The sequence below is a fragment of the Pogona vitticeps genome, chromosome 3 (assembly GCF_051106095.1).
Source record: "Pogona vitticeps strain Pit_001003342236 chromosome 3, PviZW2.1, whole genome shotgun sequence".
Taxonomy (NCBI): domain Eukaryota; kingdom Metazoa; phylum Chordata; class Lepidosauria; order Squamata; family Agamidae; genus Pogona; species Pogona vitticeps.
In genome coordinates, this window is record NC_135785.1 from 222,186,025 (window position 1) to 222,195,435 (window position 9,411).

Genomic DNA, 9,411 nt, shown 5'->3' on the forward strand with positions numbered 1-9,411 from the left:
GTCACCTTGGGTCCTCTTAAGGAGAAAGGTAGGATAAAATTATTTTAAATAAATATACGATTAAATAATGAAAAGTTAATATAATTTTATGTGAGACCAACTTGAACAGGATTTCAGCTCCTGTATTAAGAAGCAGATGTTTCCAATATGTAGCATTGTTGTAGGAAGAAAACTCTGTCTCATGCCCACAATCATCATCATCATCATCATCATCATCATCATCATCATCATCATCATCATCATCATCATCATCATCATCATCATCATCATCATCATCTGTTATATAATACCAGTCAATGTTTTTATAATTTTGATTGATGGTGCCTGGTATTTCTGAATAGCAATAATAATAATCTTAGAATTGCAGGGCTTGAAGGAACTCTATGGATCATCTAGTCCAGTCTTTGTCAAGGAGACAATTGAATTCCCATACTTAAACCACTGAGCTATCCAGCAATAAAGCTACTCTTAGGAATAGACGTGGCCATATCCATGTGTTACACTCTAGGCTAGAAGGATGTGTTCAAAAGAAATAATAGGGGAATGAAATAAACTTGGTTCATCAAACTGCTTCTAGCTCCAGTCTCAGAAAATAATGTTGTACTGGATTTGTGGCTAATTTTTTTATAAGCTCAAATGCTCAGAATGGGGACAAATACTTAGGAGATCTCTATTATCCTTGAAGGAGATACTTATCAAGTATCTTGTAAGGCTGGATGGAGTTTGCACTGGAATGGAAGTGAAAAGGGCTGAAAGGAATTACAGGAAAAGCCCCGATGCAAAGTGAGGGACTTGTATTCAAAGGTCAATGTAGAGAGAAGGAGGGGAGTTGTCTAATTCAGAAGCTTCCAATGAGGTAGTCACATTATATAGATATTTAGATTACAGTTGGGTGACAATTTAAGCCCCACCCCCTTTTTGCACTGATTTCCTTTGTTTGTTGGATTTGATCATGAGAATAAAAGCAGCATTTTGGCCCTTCCATTTCACCTTGAGAATCCATTTATTTGTGAAGTTTATGGGGAGAAAGGCTCAGAAAAATAAAAAAAGCTATATTGTGTTGAACCAAAAAATATATATTCACAAATCTGCATTAGTCGGTGTGTGTGTGTATTGGGAACATATGGAAAATGCATAGTTAAATATGCACAACAGTTAAGAAGAGTAAAAAGTATTTTAATCCAGGAAGAAAAAATACACAAAGTTTTGCAACCACTGTGAATCAGGGACAGGAAGAAAATGCAAGTTGGATTTGGAGAAACACAATAAAATTAAGATCTTTACATCCATAGTTCTAAATTAGGACTGCTGCCTCTTTTTTCTTTTCTTTTTTGAGTCCTCATCCATTAGCATCATCTTTCAGATGGCAGGCAGGTACATCATAATAACTGTCATAGCGTTAATAATTGTACCTTTTCATTTGTCTAACGCAGGTGATTGACAGTTTTGTTCAGCTCATTTTTCAAAAAAAAGAGAAAAGAAAAGAACTAGCTACAATTTTCTGATTTCTTTGAAAATGAGAGGGAAATAAATTAAGATCTGAGCAATATACTGTAGTTGCAGGAGAAAACTCACTGCTCTGTTATCCATTTTTAATATAAGGTGCAATCACTCAAATCTAACAGAGAACTTGTTTTTCAGAGTGCAGCTGGGCATTATAGGGGACAAGAGGACACCACCTGAAGAAAAACAAAAACCACCATCCCCCCTAGTGACAGTGAAAGATATAAAGGGCGCAGAGAAATAATGGGTAAGTCCTGAGCCCCAAGTACTCACAATCACGAAAACAGCGAGAACCCGGCCAGCCCAATATAACTACCCCTGGACCTTCAGCCCCCTCCTCATTGTTAGATATTGTTCTGGGAGAGGCCCCAGCAGATCTTCCTCCCCAAGCACTGTAATTGCACGATCCGCAGCACTGGGAGATCAGATGAGCTATACTTTACCTGTGTTTGTGAGGGGACTCACTGAAACCTGTTATATCCACACTACCACCTGTGTGACCAATATAACCACCTCTTAACATGCCAAAGTTCCTTGACTAGTGTGGGATAGATAAAAAATCCCCATATCCAAAGGCCAATCAGGAAGCAGGTCAAAAACTCATACCTGGCCCCAAGAGGCGACCAATAAAAACTCACACTAGTATATAGGGCGGGCGGGCAGACTGCCAGTGAAGAAGAGGCCAAAAGAAGGTGGGGACTCTTTTTAAATACATTACTCCTTCCCCCTCCATTCCTGGTCACTCACACGAGACAACTACTTCTCGCAGTATCCTGGGAAGGGAATAATGGCAGCCCATGCTGGCAAAGAAATTTCACCAGGGGGCTAAGCAAACTTTGTGAAAAATCAGGGTTCCTGACTGCATGGAGAAGCTCTACATGTAGCAGGTTGTCACTTCTTCAGAATGTCCTTCACAAGGACATAGATAAAGGCAGGGGTTGGGCTCTCCCTGTGCAGCTTTTAGAAATTAACTCTTATTTGAATGCTCAAATAGGGCTTTAAGTTGTGGTCAGTGTCACATTTATTATGAAAGCTGGATTTCTTCTGATTATTATAGGGTTTTTAGTATTATTTCTTAATTTATATCACAGAGTCTTATATAATTATATAGTGACGTACATTGTTTATTCACATATCTAAGTAAGTTTTCTAAATGTGCAGTATATAATGCAAAGAATACTTGAGCAATGCTGTATTTTTATGTGACTCACTGTTGTGAGTCAGACATGACTTTTTCTCAGACAGCTTAAACAAATCATTGATTTTCCCAGGTCCTCAGGTTCCAATTTGAGTATTTTGCAAAGGTCTTAGGCTTGCCCATGTGCATTACTGTGAAACACAATTCCTTTTTCTAAGATTTTCAACTTAATGAACTTTTTTTAAAAAAAGAAAAACTATAGTTTTCTGTGTATTAGCTATTGAATTTCATTTAAATTTCAACAGATTACAAGAATGTAGGTACTGTATTATATGGTAGAAAACATTTTTAAATACTGCATTTCTGCAGCAGCTCAAAAATCCTGGGGATTAAATGTATGTGACTCCTTGAGCCAGGATCTTCTGATGTAATCACTGGGCTAATTGTGACAAAAATATATTAATAATTATTATTATAAGGTACATAGGGTAGGGTGGAGAGTGTGTTCTGTGGCATAAATAGTAAAACTACATTGAATCTGAACAAACTTTGATATTGTTCCAAAAAGTTGCAAACAAGTTTTACGGAATGTAGTTTTTGACTAGGTGTTTTGTATATGGCAATAAAGGTTTTGATTGATTGGTTTGAAATGTATGTGGATCCTTGTGTCCTAAGCTGAATATTGTGTGTGTGTTCTATGCTGCCAAGTTGGAATTGTCATGTAGTGACCTTAATAAAACTCTCAAGGTAAATAAGATATTTAAGGAGTGGTTTTACCAGTTCCTCTTCCCCAGTGAGTTTCTATGGCCAAGTGAGGATTATAATCTTGTTCTCCAGAGTCCTGTTCCATCACTTTACAGTGGACCCTCTTCTTATGGAATTAATCCGTATAGGAACAGTGGCTGCAGGTTGAAAAGTCTGTAGGTCGAGGCTCCATTGACCTACAATGCATTGAAAACCAATTAATCCGTAACCAGCCATTTTTGTTCAGTTTTTGCTCCATTTTGTGTTTTTTTTCTGGTCTGTAGGTCTATTCTCCGGCTGCAAGTCGAACCTAAATTTTGCAGCCAGAGAAGTCTGTAACTCGAAAAGTCTGTAAGTCGAGGGTCCACTATATCCACTAGACTATACTGGAAATCAGCTTCATATTATATGGCTTCTTATGATCACTGTACTAAGAGGGACACTATACTAGGAGTGGGAAACCTTTTTCTGGTTGAGACCTGTAAGCTGTTGGTACAAATAGCAATGGTGGAAAGCTGAAGGACCATATATCCCTATGTGAGATCTCTCAGCTCCTTCAGGGGGACGTTTTCCTCCCTCTCTCCTTCCCTCTCCCCCCTCCACCTGTATTTCCTTTCTTTAAAATGATGTTATTGCAATCAGTATCAGTTTGTGATACCATGATGCAGATTGTTTCTTTTATTGGAACTGAGAGGGCTAATAATCCTTTGCTTTTCCTGCAGTCCCTTATGTTTCCTTATAAACCTGTTCAGTGGGCAGGAAAACTCTTCAGATTAAGTTTTCAGTACCACAGAGGGCTTCTGGGGAAAGAGAAGAGAAGAATGCAGCAACACTAGAGTGACTTCTGATTTGGGCCAGCACATTTCATGCCTTTAACAGATGCACGAAAGAGAGGTATTAAACTTTTTTTCTCCCATCTCATGACAGCATCAGCAATATACTTGCTCAGTCTCTTTCCTGTACACTAGTCCAGAATTCACAGAAGCCCTACTCTTCATTGCCTCTTGTCACACAGTAACATAATAATTTCCAGGAGGAGTAATAATATCTGTTGAAGAATCTGAGTGCACACAACCTGTGTGAATACAAAGAAACAATTTCTGCCCCAAAATACTTCCTTCAACTTTAGATTGTCCTCCACATCAGTGCCCTCCCCACTCCATCCTTAGGTTTCCTGTAAATGTTTATGCCTGCTCCGTATTGCTCCGTATTTTTAAAGTTGTCCCTATTTCCAGAACTTGACAGTTCCATTAAATATAACAGATGCTGTCCCTTATTTCAAATGACATAAAATAATGAAAGTATGAAATGGTTGTTTCATAGAATGCCCTAGAGCAGGAAACAGATTTCTGCATTGCCCCTTATTTCTAAAATTTTGATGTGCTGTGCTCCTTAATTTTTAAATCTTGATCAGTTAATTCCTGTGCTTTACAGAAGTCAGAAGAGCACAGTAGCTAGAGGAATGAAGTATCTCTCATTATGTGCTAGCTGAATTAATTGGTGGCAATGGCTGCATTAAAATCACAATGAGTCATTAGTTAGCCATTCATCCAGAAAATGTATAATAAAAATAATGAAATAAACACTTTCTCCCTCATTATCAAAGGCAGGAGGTTATCACACCCAGTTGCTTCTATTAAGAGTTGCTGCTAAATTACAGTACTTTTGTTTCCAAGTTCTAAAGATTAAAAGTTTCCATCATTAGACCTGCACATAAACACTTAACTCAGATTATACAAGAACCTCAGAAATATTTCCTGTGTTTTAATAAGGAATGCCACAGTAGCATTTAAATTAAGGCAGAACTCCATTCTGCTACGAAAACCTGAAATCCCAGATGGAGGTCCAGTTGAGGTCTTGGAAAAGTTACTTTTGTGAATGAAAACTCCTAGAATCCTCCAGCTAGCAAGCCAACTGCAATCCAGTAACAACAAACAACAACAATCACAAGACGTATTCCTCTTCTCCAACTATAATATCCCATTCCACCCTCCTTCTGCTAGGCAACTCTGGGCATGTGGTGATATTGGAAAGCATCCAGAGGACCTTTCTTTGGTGGAGTAAATGTGCTTCTTTTTTCCCCAGGAAGGTTATGTTGGAACAGCCAAATCCATAGCAGAATGGATACAATACAATACGTTTGATTTCAGAAGTTATGAGAGAATGACAGAAAAAAATGTAAAATATTGCTACTATTTTGTCAATAGCTGCCTCTTCTCAAATCTAATCCAGAGGGGATTTTTAGACTACAAAATACTTCATCTAGTAGATAAAAACAAACACCATTCGTTCTCAAAGGCAAAAATTGTTTCATAGTAAATGGCAATGCAGTTGAATCTCCTCATGCTACCAGTCCTGTCTTGGAGGTATTCATACAGGACAGAGCCTCATACAGGGCCATAGCATCTTGGCATGTGGAAATTTCTCCATACTGGAGACAGAGATGTAAAAAATTTCATCCACACTGGGCTAAACTGAGTGCAGCCTTTTCTTACATTTTCTCTTTTGAAACAAGAAAACCAAAAATCTTTCCTAGACTCCCTCAACTCCAGAGGAATCAAGTTTATTTGAGTTTTTTTAATTATATAGTCTGAAAGAGTCATATAACTTATTGCAGACAGACATCTATGATCCAGAGAGCAGAATTAAGTATTCCAGTGGAATAGAACACAGGGATTGTGTCTGCCCTATGATTATGATACACTTCCTATTTCTCAGCATTACTGGTGCTTGGGAATGGGCCAAGGGTCAAGTTTGAAAAGCAGGAGTCAAGTTCCATGAGATGACATGTTTGTAAAATCATTTTTGAATTTCAAGAAGTTACATAGAATCAGGAAATAAAGAAGTGAGACACAAGAAATGGGTTGAAAATGGGCCACAACATAATTAAACTATGTAAATTCCCTAACTGCAGTGGGCCTGAAGGTAGTGCATGAATGTGAGTCAAGGAACAAGTGGCTTATCCAGACACTTCTTCCACCTGGCCAGAGCAAGCCCCTCAACCCTGGAGGGGCTGGCACCAGCCAGCCAATCATTGAGGAGGCCTTCTTGAGTCTGTTTCCAACCAAGTCACACAATTTAAGGCTGGTCATCTGCCTGTATCTTTGAATCACATAATTTATGGGACACAGCTAGGGTACCCAATCATCCAAATAGTTGCCCCTGAGGGATCACTGCTACCACTTCTTATCCCAGCACTACACACCAGATTGTGACCTATTTAAATCAACACCACCCCAGATCTACCCATGTGCTCCAAAGGAAATCAGAATGGGATAAGCAAAAATTTCCTGAGTCCCATTTGTTCAGTAGGCTGTTCAGGAAAACCAGGTCAAAAATTCAGCTCGTAAGTGACCAGCGGAACTCATTCTGGCCAACAGGATGGGAGGACAGAGCACTCACAAGAAAGGAAACCAACACGGTGTCAAGATGTGCCTTTAAGGTCTCAACTCACCATCCCCAACATCAGCAATATCATGGCAGTTTTGGATTAACTCAAGTTGCTGAAATTAATACAGGGAAGAGGGTGATCTAATTCTGTTTCCATATACTTTTGATTATTCGCCTTAATATTTTCTTCTTTGCAACTTTTGTACTTTCTGAACTTTTGAGGTTGCTTGTTGATGGAACTCCCACTTCTATAAGGTATGCTCTTCCTTGTTGCTTATCTAGAGCTGCAATATCTGCTTATTAAATATTTTATCTGTGATAATTCACTTGTACCAGAATAATATTACAATGTCTTCTTCTAAACCTGGAGATGGCTGGAATTTATAACTTGGAGAGTAATCCATAAGATTATGTGAGTAATCCATATGATTTAGCCAATTACTAAAAAATTATCTTTGCAGGTTAGTTATGTCAGCCCATATAATCCAGTAATGCTAGTTTGTGCATCTGACTATGAGATGACGTATTGTTTCATTAGATTTGTGACAGGTACTTGCATGTACACTTACATACTGTTTCATCATTATTTTCGAATAGTGCAAATAACATGGTCATAAGAATCCTTCAATTTCAACCTGAAGATGTCCTAGTTTAATTTATTTTATGTATTTATTTATTTATTTATTGTATTTATACCCCGCCTATCTAGTCATTTCGACCACTCTAGGTTGAAGTCACAGATTCAATGATGATGATTTTGGTAGCTCACTTATGAGAGAGTAATGGCTTCACATACTTTATTTTCCCCTTGATAATTTTATATAAAATAATACAAATTTGTGCTGGGACTGGATTTTGTCTCACTACAACAAATTAGCTAATGAGTACAGTATTTTTATAATATTAAAATCTCTCAGATTTTCCATGATAGTGGCATTTTTACTAACTACCATTTTTTTTGTTATAGTCTTTTCTGTCATCTCTGTATACTGAACAGACAATAAAGAATGGGGCTGGACTCCAGAAATTCATGTAAGTACTGAATGCAAAGTGAATTAGCATTAGTTTCATTTAAAGAGAGAGATAGAGATAGAAAGAGAGACTGAGCAAGTGCAAGATAATGAGAGAGAGGTGCATTTCTGATAATATGGAAACAGAGATACAGAAAGCTATGCTAATTTTACTGGTGATACACCAAAAATACTAATCCTATCCTGTTGTTTGGCACAAGTGAAATGAATCTCTTGTCTGCTACTGAATGCCATTGCATCTGCTCTTCTGAATACATATTCCAGAAATGAATGAGGGTGACAACAATCAAGGCACACTTGCACAGATGGACTTTGAATCACTTAGAATACCAAGCAAACATACACAAATGCTCAGAAAACCATTCACTGGGCCGTAATTGAACTTGTATCTGTCTGCAAATGAGGAATGATTAATTGTTCACTGACTGTACCACAGTACTCACAATCTTGAACATATTGCGGATGTCAAGTAGTTTTAGAAAATCGGTTAAGCTTGAGAGCTGATGACAGTTACAGTGGAAAAGAAGGCTTAGGGATCAAATTTAAACAGGGCCCCACAGTGAACTATGTGGCTGTTCTTTGAGGAAACTGATCCACCCTGACTCTCCACGTTCATTCACCATTGTGATTCTTTAAAGTTAATTTTTTATTCAAAAAGAGAGAGAAAGAGACTTTCAGTTTTGCTGCTACTTTTCTTCTTATTTCCCCACCCCCAGCAGCCTCTGTTTTGTGTCTTCTCGTCTTTCACAATCCATGTCATCCTAACTTCTACTCTGCTCTCTTATCCTTGGGAAAAGTTACATAGATACCTAAGGGTAGAAAGGTAAAAATGTTCACTGGATTCTTTCTTCTTGATGACTTAAGTTATCTCAACTCAATGAGAGAACTGTGTGAAACATTTCAATCCCTGTAAGATGTGAACATGAGACATGGTATGTTGTCTTTCACCCTCAGGGTCTCTGTAAGTTGTATGTATTTTCTCTGCCAAAAACCAGCACCCCTTTCAATAGCCAGACATCTGCAGAATGTTGTTAGCTCGAGAGATTCTAAGGCATACATAATCTGGCCTTATTAATACACCTTGTCTCATAGCAGAACAGACAGTTATCACCAAGGAGCCCTCAATTATCGACATGGGGATGAAAGGTATGGCAAGAGAACTGGGCTGGTGGGTATCCTCTGTGTCTCCTCCATTCATTGTGTCAGGAATTATAAACAGCCCTTCTTTGTCAAGCATTCTAAAGGATTCAGACAGGAGCCTCAAGACAGTCTAGTGAACATTGAATAAAGAGTTATATGTTGGAGATGTAAAAAAGAAAAGGAAATATATTATCATATGTGGTGGACCTATGAAGAGAGACAGAAATAATTGGTTATTATAATTAATAAGATTAAAGAAATTCTAGGGACAGATATACAAAGATGTCCAAAGTTAGCATCATAAAATATATTTAGAAACAGACAATTAGATTGGGGGGCGCGCGGTGGAAATGGAAATAATTGTTCTCATGGTCGAGATTATGTGGGTTTAAAGCATGTATGAAGATGATTTATGTAGTTGTGAAGAAATGTAAAATGGATCCACATTGGTTCGATGTAAGAATG

The 9,411-nt window shown here is 37.9% G+C and overlaps 1 long non-coding RNA gene across 1 annotated transcript in view; it reads left to right on the forward strand.

Moving 5' to 3' along the window:
• The window catches only part of LOC144587997 (uncharacterized), a 54,047-nt gene extending 45,464 nt beyond the window's left edge, over positions 1-8,583 (forward strand). Inside the window, exon 2 of the long non-coding RNA XR_013543292.1 lies at positions 1,642-8,583. This is a non-coding gene — a long non-coding RNA (uncharacterized LOC144587997). The remainder of the gene's footprint in view (positions 1-1,641) is intronic.
• The last annotated feature ends 828 nt before the right edge of the window (positions 8,584-9,411 follow it).